The sequence below is a fragment of the Giraffa tippelskirchi genome, chromosome 2, assembly GCF_054371585.1.
Source record: "Giraffa tippelskirchi isolate mGirTip1 chromosome 2, T2T-mGirTip1v1.2.pri, whole genome shotgun sequence".
NCBI lineage: Eukaryota > Metazoa > Chordata > Mammalia > Artiodactyla > Giraffidae > Giraffa > Giraffa tippelskirchi.
The window spans coordinates 219,607,542-219,624,379 of record NC_137276.1 but is presented as its reverse complement, the minus strand read 5'-3'; the positions used below and the strand labels follow the sequence as shown (position 1 = coordinate 219,624,379).

Sequence of the window (16,838 nt, the reverse complement as noted above, 5' to 3'; positions counted from 1 at the left end):
ATCCAAAGGACATTCCCTCAAGGTCAGTTCCACGTTTCAACACATTAAAATTGAGGTTGTTTCCCAAGTCCCAGGAAGGAGAGATTCAATAACTCACATGCCTTTCTGCTTTCCTGCTGGTCTGTTCATAGAGGAGGCAGCTTGCTTACAAATTATTGAAACAGAAAAGCCAGATAATGATGTGTTTTGAGAACAACCTCAGAAACAGTGCCTGGGTCACTCCCACTGTGTTTTATGGATGCCTATGTCACCTGGCTGTGAGAGTTCTGGTTTCATGGGGGTGATGCAGCTATGGCCCAGTCCCCACATAGCTCACTTTAAAAAATAAGGATTCCTGTGCAAAGAAGACAGATACTCCAGGAAACAGGGGGTGGCCACTGTCTGTGATTTTAAAGCTTGTAATTGCAAATAGTCTCACCTAGGATTGAAAAATTAGAATGTGGATAATCTGTCTTCCTTCTCCATATTGCTCTGGCGATGAATTTAAGGGTGTCTTCTGAGGCCAACTGAATCACCACCCTTTGCTTCAGTAGCTATGTGATATGTTATAAAATTATTTTACGTTGTGTAAAAGTTCAGATAACTCTTTACCTTCTCTGCAGTGATCTGACATTGGAAATCATCTTGCAGCAACAGATTATCGAGAGTGAGATTTGAGGCTATTTTCTGCCATGACAAAATAGGTATATGTGTTGTTCTGATTGCATCCATGAATAGGAAGGTTCTAGAATCTCAGATAGGACATGAATATTCAAGTTATTTATGATGAAACAGAACTCATCATTCACATAGATGCCAATGACTCTGAACTACCTGCCCTGTATAATAGGGAATCTGTTTGGTGACTCATTTGGGATGCAGAGCATGTGCTTCAGAGGATGATGCAGCTGAGCAGAGCAAAGCCTCAAGTAAGGAGAGAGCACCCTGTTCCTTCCCAGAGGGGGCAAGGGAGTGAGGGGTCACAGGTCACCAGTCAATAGTGTTTAACAATGACCTGTATCATCAACAGTATTGAGCTCGTCAGCTTTGAGTGAGAAAAGAACGCTCTTTCATCCTAAGCAATTATTTCTACCAGCCAAAATCCTAATCCGATGGAAAATGATTTCAGGCAATTGTGTCCTTTGATTCATAAGAAGAAAAAAAAATAGAATATGAAAAATAAAACTTTTATTGAGGGATGATGACCTTAGCATAATTTTGAGGAAGGACAAACCTGTGAAAACATGATCAAAATTGCATAGCCAGTCTGCAAAGCAGACTCCAAGTCAGCTCAACTAAAGCTTTCATTTGAGGTGAAGCTTAGTAGCTTCTCTGACTTATCTATTAGACTTTCTAAGGCTTCCCTTCATAGAACCGTTCAACTTCAGCTTCTTCGGCATTACTGCTTGGGGCACAGACTTGGATTACTGAGATATTGAAAGATTTGCCTTAGAAACGAACAGAGATCATTCTGTCATTTATGAGATTGCATCCAAGTATTGCATTTAGGACTCTTTTGCTGACTATGAGGGCTAACACATTTCTTCTAAGGGATTCTTGCCCACAGTAGTGTATATGATGGTCATCTGAATTAAACTCTCCCATTCCAGTCCATTTTAGTTCGCTGATTCCTAAAATGTCGACGTTCACTCTTCCCATCTCCTGTTTGATCACTTCTAATTTACTCTGATTCATGGACCTAACATTCCAGGTTCCTATGCAATATTGCTCTTTACAACATCGGACTTTACTTCCATCACCAGTCACATCCACAACTGGGCGTTGTTTTGGCTTTGGCTACATCTCTTCTTTCTTTCTGGAATTATTTCTCCACTCTTCTCCAGTAGCATATTGGGCACCTACAGACCTGGGGAGTTCATCTTTCAGTGTCATATCTTTTTGCCTTTCTTATCTTTCATATCTCCAAGTCAGGTTTCAACAGTTTAAGAACCGAGAATTTCCAGATGTTCAAGCTAGATTTAGAAAAGGCAGAGGAACCAGAGATCAAATTGCCAACGTGCGCTGGATCATCGAAAAAGCAAGAGAGTTCCATAAAAACATCTGCTTCTGATTTATATACTATGCCAAAGCCTTTGATTGTGTGGATCACAGCAAACTGTGGAAAATTCTTAAAGAGACAGGAATACCAGACTACCTCACCTGCCTCCTGAGAAATCTGTATGCAGGTCAAGAAGCAACAGTTAGAACTGGATATGGAACAACAGACTAGTTCCAAGTTGGGAAAGGAATACATGAAGGCTGTATATTGTCACCCTGCTTATTTAACTTCTATGCAGAGTTCATCATGCAAAATGCCAGGCTGGATGAAGCACAAGCTGGAATCAAGATTGCCAGGAGAAATATCAATAACCTCAGATATGCAGATGACACCACCCTTATGGCAGAAAGTGAAAGAGAACTAAAGAGCCTCTTGAAGAAAGTGAAAGAAGAGAATGAAAAAGCTGGCTTAAAACTCAACATTCAAAAACTAAGATCATGGCGTCTAGTCCCATTACTTCATGGCAAATAGATGGGAAAACAATGGAAACAGTGAGAGACGTAATATTTTGGGGCTCCAAAATCACTGCAGATGGTGACTGCCGCCATGAAATTAAAACACACTTGCTCCTTGGAAGAAAAGCTATGACCAACCTAGACAGTATATTAAAAAGCAGAGACATTACTTTGCCAACAAAGGTCTGTATGGTCAATGCTTTGGTTTTTCCAGTAGTCATGTATGGATGTGAGAGTTGGACTATGAGGAAAGCTGAGCGCCGAAGAATTGATGCTTTTGAACTGTGGTGTTGGAGAAGACTCTTGAGAGCCCCTTTGACTGCAAGGAGATCAAAGCAGTCAATCCCAAAGGAAATCAGTCCTGAACATTCATTGGAAGGACTGATACTGAAACTAAAACTCCAATCTTTTGGCCACCTGATAGGAAGAACTGACTCACTGGAAAAGACTCTGATGCTGGAAAAGATTGAAGGCAGGAGGAGAAGGGGGTGACAGAGGATGAGATGGTTGGATGGCATCACCAACTTGATGGACATGAGTTTGAGCAAGCTCTGGGAGTTGGTGATGGACAGAAAAGCCTGGCATGCTGCAGTCCATGGGGTGCAACGAGTCGGGTATGACTGAGCAACTGAGCTGAACTGAACAGCTTCCCTGCTGGCTCAGATGGTAAAGAATCTGCCTGCAATACAGGAGATGTGGGTTCGATCTCTAGGTTGGGAAGTTCCCCTGGAGAAGGTAATGGCAACCCACTCCAGTATTCTTGCTTGGACAATCCCATGGACAGAGGAGCCTGGTGGGCTATACTCCACAGAGTAGCAAAGAGTAGGACATGACTCAGCGACTACCATACACAGAATCGCACGCTTGACAGTGGATAATAGTTGTTTTTTCAAAACTCACTAGGACAAGAATTTCCCTTTTCTCCACGCAGACTCTTTGCTGAGAACCAAAGCAGGTGAACATCATTAGGAATACAAGGAAAAGAAAACGTAATACAGAAGTCATGGTTTGAAATTGCTAACCATGGTTGGGGTAGCATTTGGGTAGATTTCCGAGCTCTTCTGCTTCTATTTATATTGTCAGCTAAACTGTAGGAAAGTCAATGTGGTGGAACAAATGAAGTAAAAATGGCAGAGAAAGGAAATTAAATAAGCATATTCTGAAATACTCTCAGGAACAATAGGAGCGGTGCCAGGTAATAAGCATAAACAAAATGTTAAGCTAAATGTAGCTAAAACTGTCAAAACTTTTCCATATTTATTTAAATAAATAAAATATCCAGTTTGACCATTGCTGTGACCACTATTGGAATGCTTTTGCTGGTACACTGGAAATATCTAGCCTGTGAACTGAAAACTGATAAGCAATAGCAGAAAATGTGTTCAAATCCCAGTGTTCAGATGTGTCCATTCTAGTTCATCTCATCATTCTCAGTAGGATATTATTATCTGGACTCTGATTGGCCTGCAGAGCTTTGGTGCTCTGTCCAGATCCTTCTTTGAGGGTGGCACACCCAGCTCCCAGTTGCCCAGGGTTCACAGCTGCATCCCACACTGGCAACTACTTATGCCTCCTGAACTGCTTTGCCTGAGGTGACATCTCCTGGGGAAGGTGGTCTCACAGCTAATGAGCTGCTATGGGGATTTAAGGTCAAGCTTGCTTTCCTTCTATTTAGGAGAGCCTGAAGGACCATCCTATCTTTAAAATTCCCCTTGGGGGATTTCCTTGGTGGTCCAATGGTTAAGACTCTACAGTTCCACTGTAGGGGGCACAGGTTTGATTCCTGGTCAAGGAACTAAGATCCCACATGCCATGAGGCATGGCCAAAATTTTTAAATAAATAAACAGATGATAGGTAGATAGACAAGTAAAATTCCCCTTGGGATTAGCTGAAGCCTCAGTTGTATTGGAGGTCAACCTCTCCGTCTTCTCATTCTTATCATGCTGACTTCCTTCCCAGTGTACTTTCCAAGAACATTCCCTACAAACCTTCTACTACTGTCTGCAGCACCTTATCTCAGAATCTTTCCAAGGAATCTAGTTTAAGCGGGTGGATGACAGGAGCGGTTCCAGGAAGAAGACCCAAGATTGGGATTTGGAAGTTGGATCAGTGCCAGCTGTCTGGCAATGAGGACAGTAGGTAGTGGAAGGTGGCAAACAGTAACTAGTGTGCTAAAGCAGTGCAGTTGTTCAAACTTTCACTGGTGGCACAACAGATGTGATAACAGTGGATGGCAAAGCACCAGCCAATGTCATGTAACCAAAATGTGAGAGATGGGAGGAAAAAGGCAACTCTAAGAGTGGAAACGGGTGGCTGCTGAGTGCCATTGATTCATAACTAAGGGTGACTATTCACTTCAAAGCAGAAGTGAATACACTCACGGTGCACAGGAGCTGGTTAAACATACTACCAAAGGGACTTCCCTGGTGGTCCAGTGGTTAAGAATCTGCCTCCCAAATGCAGGGGATTTGGGTTTCATCCTTGAACCTGTGCTCTACAACAAGAGAAGCCCGCATGCTGCAACAAAGACCCAGTGTAGCCAAAAATTTAAAAATAAAAATAAATAAAATATAATAGCAGGAAAAAAAAAAGTATGCTTGTGAATACAAATCCTTAAAAGAATGTTGGGTTAAGGGGTAAAGGAGAGGGATGTGAAGTTGGATCAGAAACCTATTTCAGAATACAGATTTAATACTCTCTCAAGACCTTGGAAAACAATGCTTCTATACTGCTAGGCTGGCTCTTGGAAATTTAGACAAAGCAATAGCCCACACTAAGTGAAGCAGACATGCCAGAACCAATATAACAGTGGGAAGGATAAGGAATCAAAGGACTCAGAAAGGTGAACACAGTAAAGTCGATATACTACATAAAGCTACTATTTTCTGCAAGTAGACACACAGAAAACTCCCTCTGCTGATGCAGTGAAAATGCACTGGTGAGAAAGTTTCCAGCATTACCAAGAATCTCAGTCGTGGCCACATTCTGAAGGCCGGGGCTGGGATTGGCAACATAATTTGCAGGGCCCAGTACAAAAGGAAAATGTGGAGTCCCTTGCTTGAAAAGAATTTCGAGCCTGCAAGAGCAGAGCGTTAAACAGTGTGGGGGCCCTTCCGGGCACAGGGCTAGGTGCAGTCATACAGGATGCGTTCACAAAGCCGGTCATATGGAAGGCTTATGAGAAAGCTTGTGGGGTCCCTCTTGACACTGGGATGACGGAACCCTTAAATAATAGAGACCAAGAAGCAGCACTTAACCCTCAGAAGCAAATGAGCAAGATGATTACAGCAAGAAGCAAGGTTGGAATAGCCTCAGGAAGCCTGACTTTCAGAGAACAATGGAGATGTTCCTAGAGGCAAAATAGATAGGCATCAAGTCAGAGTGTTCTGTACTAAATAATCAAGATAATCAGGAAGCTAAGAGGAACCACTTCCATAAAAACTGGTCAATTTCCAGACAGGAGCCTGATCTCAGACTCAGAACCCATCAACTAAAGAGGACCAATTTCCTTTAAAGACTATTACGAAGCACAACAGTAAGTATATTCAGTAGTTTAAGTTCCCAAGACCTTCTTCAAAGAGGCTAACGACATTTATTTAAGTAACTGTGCATTGAGGACAAAGGGATGCCCAGATCTTTCAAGAATTGAAAGATTCTAAATTGGATTGATACCCAGAGATCCAACGCATGTTGGGACACATGGAGACCAGTAATCGATGGAGTCATAGCCTACATCCGTTTCATGGTTCATTCACTGGATCCATAAGCCCATCCATTGATCATTTCTGCCAGACTCCAAATATACCACATGGGTTCCTTCATACCTGGTGTGAGCCATCACAGTGGAAAAGGCCAAGTGAAAGGTCTGAAACTGCTCGTTCCTTGACCAAGATGGTAAATCAAAACAAAAGCACATAGAGATGGCACTGCCACCTTCTCAGTTTAAAGAAAGCAGAGACGTTGGTCTCCGTGAGTTCTCAGTTTAATCACTGGTCAGATTTCTGAAGCACCAAGTTAATCATGGTAGAGGATAATAAGCTGCCACCTCTCATCTCAAATCACTGTTCTCTCACTTTAAAAAAGAAAGGCATACCTCTCACTCATCTCAAGACCTACCATGGTATCTTGCCCCCACATTTACTAGCCTCCCTGACACCAAGCAAAAGAACATTTGGAGAACATATTGCTCTCAAGGGTCAGTCCTTAAAATACAAATTAAGAAATACTCATGGCAAAGTTCTTAGCTAGCTAACACGTTTTCTAAGTATCCAGTTATTTAATTATCCTAAAATTAGTATTCTAAAATGAGATGGTTGACACCAGGATGCATGTTAACAAATGTATTTGAATGAAAAAATGAGATCAACTTTTCTGATGAAGACTAAATCTGATTTGGCTGAATAACTTGACAGTGAGAACTGGCTTTGTTAATTAGATGATGTGGCAACATGTACCATAAGCTGGATAAGCTAAATCTAACAGGTCCACAAGTTTGATAAAAATACGTTGAAAACCCTTATGCAACACACAGTATGTTGGAAACTACATCCTTGGTAACTAATTAAACTGATGACACATGAGCTTAAAAATATAGGAGGTACACTCCTTTTAAAAATTCTTTTAGGAAGTACAAGAGCAAAATAGTTGGAGGATAGTATTCTAGATCTTACCATAGAAAGAATGTTAGATCTGGAAAGGATATGGCTATTGGGTACAACTTTATTTACAGAGAAGAAAAATAACTCTCTCTTATTTATAGAAAAGTTAAACAACCTGCAACCAACTTGTGAAAGAGCTGGGATTAGATCCTGAGTCTCCTGTCCCTTGGAGAAGGAAATGGAAATCCACTCCAGTATTCTTCCTGGAGAATCCCATGGACAGAGCCTGGCAGGCTACAGTCCATAGGGTTGCAAAGAGTCGGACACGACTGAAGTGACTTAGCACGCACGTGCGCTCCTGGTCCCTAAGGAATGATTCCACTGGATACACCTCCCTCTTAGCACTCTGCCCTCTACCCCACCCTATGGAGCCATCAAGGAGCCCCCTAAGGCAGAAAGCAGACATTAGTTAAATAAATGAACAGTTCTCTTCAGAACAGAAGTGTCAAGGTAGGCAGAATCTGCCTGATGGTTTATCCTTAATGGAGTTTAGCTGTGACACCAGCGGGAAAAAGTGGGATGCAGTCTTTGGTCTGAAGAATGAGCCTGAGTCAAACGAAAATCTTCATGGGCCACGGGTAACTTCATGATCCCGGAGCAGCCATCGAACTGGAAGATCAATTTCGCCCAGCCTCACGCAACGATCACATCTGTCTTCCGAAATGCGTTCCCTGAGCTCGGCCAGCTCCTCCTCCTCCATTGCCAGACTTCAGCCTGACACCCGGTCACGTATCAAGGTGTCTTCCTCTCAGATTTAATTAGCAGGACGCTCTAGGAGAGCGTGTCCCTGAGCACAATTGGTCATGATTTTGCTTCATAGGCAATAAAATTATACCCCCCATTGATCCAGTCAGAACGTCCTATGACATAGTTCATGCTCTCTGCTTTATTTTCCTGGTTTGGGGGTTTTGTTCTGTTTTCCACAGAATTTCTATTTTTCTGTTCAGCTTAACTGAAGATGTTTACCTGCTTTAAGCTCAGAGGATTGAGAGCATATAAATCATCTCTGAAAGCAGGCAAGGGAAGGCTTTCCGGTTTGTAAGACTCCACTGGCTTTCGCTTGCAATGACTAATAGCGCTAACTAGACTAAAATCCGAAAATGATATATTAATAGTGAAGGAATCGTCCATGTTAACTGGGCATACAATTACAGTGGAACATTTAATAAGCAAAGTATAAGGGCCAAGAGTGCGCACGATAAAAATCACTGAGAGAAGTTCAGTGACCATTGATTTTGAATGGATGGCATCAATCTATGAACAATCAATACCCTTTTAATTGGAATTCTGCCGTCTCTGAGTACATACAGAACAAAGTCTATTAAGGCAAATGATAAGTTCTCTTTGTTTTAGAGCTTACAGCAGGGAATTAGAGATGAGATTTTGGATTAGGACATTTATAACACTCACTAGCATCATTTAGCTATGAAATAAAATCAAAGAAGCAGCTCTGTTTACACCAGAGACTCCAAATCTAAAGAGGTATTCTTTCTCCTTCTGTATGTACAAATACTGTCACCAGCCAACCCCCATTCTGCTTGCTTACTATCCACTCTTTCAGAGGAAAACAAGACCTTGTACTTGAGAGATGGATTTTTTTTTTTCCCCTGCTTGGGAGATTAGATAATAGAAAGACTTACAGACCAGAGTGAGAACTCCAGATTTCATTCAGACGCCATTACTTACCACTTACCACATGTGCAACTTCTCTGAGCTTTCATTGTATCAGCTATAAAATAAAGATAATAATATTTACCTCCTCCGGTGATAAGGATTAAATGTTCAGTTCAGTTCAGTCGAGTTGCTCAGTCGTGTCCAACTCTTTGTGACCCCATGAACCATAACACACCAGGCCTCCTTGTCCATCACCAACTCCTGGAGTTTACCCAAACTCATGTCCATTGAGTCAGTGATGCCATCCAACCATCTTATTTTCTGTCATCCCCTTCTCCTCCTCAAGAAGCATCATACAAGTTATGTCAGTATGATGGCCTCTGCGAATGGACTCTTCTGAATGAAGACTTCACTTGCTGATCTTAAAAGCTCATGCATTTTTCAAAACAAAAATGTCCCCATGATTCTGGAAGGCCAGTAGTTCCAAGGACAATATATCACGATCCCATCCACTTCTCATTTTCTTGCCTTCTCTACACCTTCAAAATTCATATGATTCCCTGTCCATCCCAATCTAAATCTATGAGTCTGCTTCTGTCCTGTAAATAAGTTCATCTGTATCATTTCTTTTCAGATGCACACACTGCTATATTTAAAACGGATAACCAACAAGGTCTGTATAGCGCAGGGAACTTTGCCCAATGTTATGTGGTCGCCTGGATGGGAAGGGAACTTGGGGGAGAATGGATACATGTATATGTATGGCTGAGTTCCTTCGCTGTTCATCCAAAAATATCACAACATTGCTGACTGGATATACTTTAATACAAACTAAAAAATTTTTTTAAAAAATCACATCATTCCTCAGGCCATTCCCAGAAAGCCAGGTGCCCTCTGAGCTGGTCTGACCCAAGCCTGCTGAACAATGCCACACCCTCTTCTAATTTCAGACAAGGTGAAGGACCAGGACTGGAGGGATGTGCCCCTGAAAACTGGGGTGGGGGGCAGTGTGTGCAGTGATGGAAGACGCTAGAGGGCCTGGTTGACTTGATTCTAGTGAATCAGTCCTGAGTGGGCATTTTAAACAGAATCTCTCCCCTCTCAGGACTAACGTTCAGGGGAGAACATGGGAGAGGAAAAGCCTCTTAAAGGGATAAGTTGCAGCAAAATTCCGAAAGCCCTGAAATGAGAGAGGAAAGTGCTGGAAGGAGACACTCGGAGCGTGTTATACCCAAATGCATCATCTGTTCTGACAGGCAGATTTCACGGGGAGCCAAACCTTGACAGTTCTCCTCCCCTGCTTTTAAAAAACTGCTTCCCTAGCAACCCCTGACTAGGCGGTGCAGTCACACCACCCTGCAGGTGTGCTCACTGCCGGCATCTCCCTCTCTGGGAGGCTAATTCCTTCAGATGGGTGGTGCAGGTGGACACCGAGGGGGTGAAGAGACGATGGGAGCCGCACATTTCCGCTGTCCCCACCGTGGGTCCCAGGCATATCCTCCCCTTATGCTCAGCTCTTGTCACAGATACATTTTCCATCATGGAAATGCTATTGCAGCGGGGGGGGGGGGGAGGGGGAGGAGGGCGTTGGATTCTTTGCTTGGGGGCATTTGTTTCTTTTCTTTGATGGTAAGTAGGATAGCAAAGGGCTTCCCTGGTGGCTCAGATGGTCGAGAATCCGCCTGCAATGCAGGAGACCTGGGTTCGCTCCCTGGTTTGGAAGATCGTCTGGAGTAGCAAATGGTAACCCACTCCCGTATGACTGCTCTGAGAATTCCATGGACAGAGGAGCCTTGCAGGCTACAGTCTATGGGGTTGCAAAGGCTCAGACACAACTGAGCGACGAAGCACAGCACAGGATAACAAAACGATGCCAATTCACTATAGGGTGTTGACATATTCTATAAACATCAGAAGAGCTGGCAACATCATGGGCATATTTTGCACAGTGAGAGTTTCATATATTTTAATTCTGATAGTACATGCGTGCTCAGTGCTCAGTAGCTCAATCATGTCCAACTCTTTGAGACCCCATGGACTGTAGCCCGACAGGCTCCTCTGTTCATGGAATTTTCTAGGCAAGAATCCTGGAGTGGGTTGCCATTTTCATCCTCCAGAGGATCTTCCCCACACACGGATCAAACCTGCATCTCCTGCATTGGTAGGAGGATTCTTTACCACCGAGTCACCTGGAGAGCCAGTTGTGATAGTAGAAGGGAATAAAGAGGAAGGTTAAAAATAAATAAACAAAAAACACATTAAAAGTGTTGTTGAGGGAAATCCCCTGGCTGTCCAGTGATTCGGACTCTGTGATTTGACTGCCGAGGGCCCGGGTTTGATCTCTCTGGTCAGGTAACTAAGATCCCCAAAGACGCTAGGCGTGGCCAAAAAAAGTTTTGTTGAGATGACTGTATAGTATGTGAAACACACACAAAACTAAATTAAGCAAATGTTGAACCACATCCTAAATGGTAAAATAATTTGACAAAAAATAGATACATATGGGCTTCCCAGATGGCGCTAGTGGTAATGAACCCATCTACCAATGCAGGAGACAAAATAGAAGCCGGTTCTATTCCTGGTTGGGAAGATCCCCTGGAGAAGGAAATGGCAACCCACTTCAGAATTCTTGCCTGGAGAATCCCATGGACCAAGGAGCCTGGCAGGCTACAGTCCATAGGGTCACAAAGGGTCAGACACAACTGGTGTAACTTAGCACACACACACACATGGATACAAGTATATGTATAATCGAATCACTTTGCTCTACACCTGAAACTAACATAACATTGTTAATCAACTATATTTCAATACAAAATTAAAAGTTAAAAAAAGGGACCCAATCCTGAAAATCTACAATCTTAGCAGATGAGAAGACGGAACTCTGAGATATTTTAATAAATATTTATGTAATATGGTTATCTTAGGTCAAAAGATGTTAAAACAACAGAAAGTTTGCTTTTAGGCATAGGGAACTGAAATACTACAGGCAGGTGCTAATTCCATTTTCCTGTACATTTGCCATCATACTAAAAGTCTACCTCTCCACTAACCATGTGTTTCTATTTTAAGCTCAAAACCATTTCCACAGTCTTGACTAAGAAGTGATTTGGAGGTCAAATCAGAATGCCTCACAGAAATATATTGTCTTTGAACTTCTTAAACAGATTGCTATTTGTCTCAAATGGTAACTCCTTTCTTAAAAGGATAAGTGCTAGTTTGATGTTGTTTTCCCAACAAATTAAAGTAAGTGTGTATCTTTTAGTCCAAACTCCAATCCTTCTCTGCTTTATGGCTCACATAGTCAGTAGATGTTTATTTACTCTTCCAGACGCAGATGGTGACATAGGAGACTCCTGAATTTAATCATGGATGCACCAAACGTACAGCTATACACACTGTGGTCCCCTCTGAGAGAGACTCAGGAACTAGCCAAGTGATTGCTACACATCAGATCACTGAGAAAATACATGGAAACAGGCAGGAAAGGCTGAAAGACATTCTAGCTGTAAATTCACCAGGCACAGCAACATACAACTGGGAGGGAACCCCAGGCTCTCAGCTTCTCCTGAGGAGAAAAGGGTCTGGACTCCACATCGAGATTCCAGATTTATAACCCTCTCCTGGAGGAATGATCCGCAAGTTGTCTACCTCTGACAGCCAGTAGGGTTTTGTTCAATGAAGTCCCACAAGGCTATAACAAACAAACAAAAATTGTTAACAAGATACAGGAGAACTCACTGCAACGCTGAGTGAGCAGACAGAAAGGCCTATCTCCCGGTCCTTCCCCGAGTGGGGTTGGACTGTATGTTTTATGAGCTGCTGTCTGAGAGTCTGGCTTCTAATTAGAAGGCATCTGAGTGATGACTGTGGTCTTTCCCAGAGCCTGAATGGGCTGATGGCTACTTCCCCTCTCCCCAGGGCTCTGGTTCACCCCAACAATGAAACCAAGTGCCCAGTTTATCTCCCTGGAAGATGCTGGCCCACATACCTAGTACTCTGACTTTTACGGCAGGCACTTGAGGGGCTGGTCTCCAAGCGTCCCAGCTGACGATCAATAGTGCTTGCGTGTGCAACTCCCACAGGACTACCACAAACCAGGAAGCAGTTGTTAAACAGGTGTGGGAGTGTGTACACACACACACACACACACACCCTGCAGCTCTACACATGGACTCAGTGCAAAGGGAGCAGGACAAAGTGGCCATCTCCCAGTTCCTCCCCAAAAGGAGACTGACTGCTTCCTTGCTCTGTTACAGCCTGAGGGTCCAGCCTCTAACCAATCTGCACCATCAGGGAAAAGCAAATCACAACTATAATAGGATAGCACCTCACACATGGCTTCCCCAGTGGCTCAGATGGTAAAGAATATGCCTGCAATGTGGGAAACCCAGGTTTGATCCCTGGGTCAGGAAGATCCCCTGGAGGAGGGAATGGCAACCCACTCCAGTATTCTTGCCTGGAGAACTCCATGCACAGAGAAGCCTGGAGGGCTACAGTCCACGGGATCACAAAGATTCGAATACAACTGAGCGACTTTCACTTCACTTCACTTCACACATATTAAGATTTCTGTTATCAAAACGGCACTAAGTCGCTTCAGTCATGTCTGACTCTGCAACCCCATGAACTGTGGCCCACCAGGAATTCCTGTTCAAGGAATTCTCCAGGCAAGAATACTGTAGTGGGTTGCCATTTCCTTCTCCAGGTATCAAAATGGCAGTAATTAACAAATGTTGGTAAGGACTTGGAGAAAGGAGAACTTTTGAGTACTGCTGGTGGCAATGCAAACTGGTGTAGTCACTGTGGAAAACCGCATGGAAGTTTTTCAACAATTAAAAAGAGAACTACCCTATTATCCATCAATCGTACTTCTGGGTGTACAGGCCAGGCAGATCTTGTTTCATCGCATGTCTCTTTACTGTACATTTTTCACAAGTTGAAGGTTTGCAATATTCCTGCATCCAGCAAGTCTATCAGGACCATTTTCCAGCAGCGTGTGCTCACTTTGTTTGTCTGTGTCACATTCTGGTAATTTTTTTCCCATTTCAAACATTTTTATTTTTTCTGTTATGGTGATGTGTGGTCAGCAATATCTGAGGTCACTACCATGACTTGCTGAAGGCACAGATGATAGGTAGCACTTTTCAGTAATAAATTAATTTTTAATTAAGGTATGTACTTTTTTTAGACATATTGCTATTGCACACTGAGGCTACAGGGTAGCGTAAACATAACTTTTATATGCACTGGGAAACTAAAACACTTTATGTGACTCTCTTTATTGTGATGTTTACTTTATTACAGTGGTCTCGAACCAAACCCATAATATTTTCAAGATATTCTTGTATATCCAAAGGAAACAAAATCAACATCTCCAAGAGACATCTGTTTTCCCATGTACATTGCAGCATTATTCACAGTAGCTAAGGCATGAAAACAACCTAAGCATCTTTTGACAGATGAATAAAGAAAACGTGATATTAATACATATAGATACAGACACAATGGAATACTATACAGCCTTAAAAAAGAAGGAAATCTTGCCATTTGTGACAACATGAATGAACCTAGAGAGCACTATGTTAAGTGAAATAAGTCAGACAGAAAAAGACAAATACTACCTGCTGTCATTTGTTGAACTCACAGAGAGTAGAACGGTGGTTGCCAGGAGCTGGGATGTGGGGGAAATAGGGTAAAAGAGTCAAACTTTCAATTATGTGATAAGGTCTGAGTATCTAATATATAACATGGTGACTATAGCTGATAATATTGTATCTGTTCAGTTCAGTTCAGTTGCTCAGTCGTGTCTGACTCTCTGCAACTCCAGGGACTGCAGCACACCAGGCTTCCCTGTCCATCATCAACTCCCGGAGCCTACTCAAACTCATGTCCATTGAGTTGGTGATGCCATCCAACCATCTCATCCTCTGTCCCCTTCTCCTCCCACCTTCAATCTTTCCCAGGATCAGGATCTTTTCAAATGAGTCAGCTCTTTGCATCAGGTGGCCAAAGTATTGGAGTTTCAGCTTCAGCATCAGTCCTTCCAATGAATACTCAGGATTGATTTCCTTTAGGATGGACTGGTTGGATCTCCTCACTGTCCAAGGGACTCTCAAGAGTCTTCTCCAACACCACAGTTCAAAAGCATCAATTCTTCGGCTCTCAGCTTTCTTTATAGTCCAACTCTCACATCCATACACGACTACTGGAAAAACCATAGCTTTGACTAGATGGGCCTTTGTTGGCAAAGTAATGTCTCTGCTTTTTAATATGCTGTCTAGGTTGGTTATAACTTTTCTTCCAAGGAGTAAGCATCTTTTAATTTCATGGCTTCAGTCGCCATCTGCACTGATTTATAATACTGTAATACTATAATACTACATAGTATAGCTAAGCAAGTAAAACCTAGATACTTAAGTGTTCTTCACACAGAAAAAAAGGTAAGAATTCAAGGTGCTGGATTTGTTAATTAACTCACTAGTGAGAATCCTTTCACATTGCATATGTATATATTGGTTCCCGAACTTTGGAGCTTCCCCCTTTCCTCAACCAGTGCACAGAGGGCAAGGAGAGACCAAAGAAAGAGAAAGACAGTTGGTGGCAGATTAGTTGATGGCAGTTTAATAAGCAAGAGAACTTACATGCAAGACTTGCCCTGGGCAAGGATGAGCAGATCTCCATGCCTGCTTGCCAGAATCTTAAAGGTTTATATAGAGGCCTTAATGGGGTTCAGTCACATACATAATCCACATGGTCTCAACAACACCTTTCTTTGTCAAGGCTGTGTTCTTGAAAATGGTTTCTACCATGGGAACAGTGTGTGAATGTACATTCTAAGGACAGAGGGAGGAGGTGAAGAGCCTCTAATTGCCCTGGTTCAGCTCACAGTAAACCAGTTGTCAGTCACACCGTCCTGATGAGCCTCTCCAACAGTATATCAGATCATCACGTTGTATACTTTAAAGACATTACAGTTTTATTTGTCCATTACATTTCAACGAAACTGGAAAAGAAAATATTTATTTATTGAGCTTTTGATATTGTGCAAGGCATAGAAAACATGCATGACCATTTTAAAATCTGAAACTTGCCCTCAAGGAAGTTTCTATCTAAATTAAAAAGTTAAGGCAATCAATGAGGGCTTCCCTGGTGGCTCAGACGGTAAAGTTAAGACAGTCAATGAACTGTTACAATCCCAGACTGAAAATAATACACAAAAATGTAATCATAAAGTACTATGATGATTCAGAAGGGAGAGAGATTACTTTGCTGGGGCTCCCTGGGGGGATTTCAAGAAAGAAATGACACTTAAATTAGAAATGACATTTAAACTGGATTTTGAAGGAAAGATACAATTTGAAATTTTAAATCATGGAGGAACAAAAAGCAATCCAGAAGAGGCAAGGTCTTGAATAAAGCAGAGAACAATCAAAAATGATGTTAAATACTGGATTGGAAGGATTCGCTGGAGTAGGAGGAAATGGTAGCCCACTCCAGTATTCTTGCCTGGAAAACCCCATGGGCAGAGGAGCCTGGTGGGCTACAGCCCATGGGGTCACTGAGGACTTGGGCACTCACTCACTGACTATGAGGATCACAAGTAGCTCCGTCTGGCTGGAATACAGATTTCATGAAAAAGGTAGAGAGAAATAAAGTTATAAGATTCAGAAGGCCTGAAACGCCAGCATAAGGATTTTGAGTGGAGACTCTTGAAGATATCTTGAGCAGCAGTGTGGCATAATCAAATGCTTTGGGATGATTGATCTGCCAGTCATGACACAGACAGAATTGTTAGGGAGAAAGGGACCAACTGAAATTGTTTAAGTAAACAGTCACGGAGGGCCAAAATAAGGCAGTGAGAATAGAGATGGAAAGAGGGGAAGGGCTAGGAAAGCAGAATAGACAGGAGTTGGCATTAATCGGAGCAAGAATTTTAGAGCCCATATGATTAGAAGCATCGTGTCCCTGATGGCTCAACAGTAAAGATTCCCCTGCAACTCAGGAGACGTGGGTTCAATCCCTGGGTTGGGAAGATCCCCTGGAGAAGGGAATGGCAACCCACTCCAGTA

General features: G+C 42.6%; 1 long non-coding RNA gene across 1 annotated transcript in view; it reads left to right on the top strand.

Moving 5' to 3' along the window:
- Positions 1–781: 781 nt before the first annotated feature.
- LOC145532498 (uncharacterized) overlaps positions 782–16,838 on the top strand; it is a 35,962-nt gene continuing 19,905 nt past the window's right edge. Inside the window, exon 1 of the long non-coding RNA XR_014073294.1 lies at positions 782–908. This is a non-coding gene — a long non-coding RNA (uncharacterized LOC145532498). The remainder of the gene's footprint in view (positions 909–16,838) is intronic.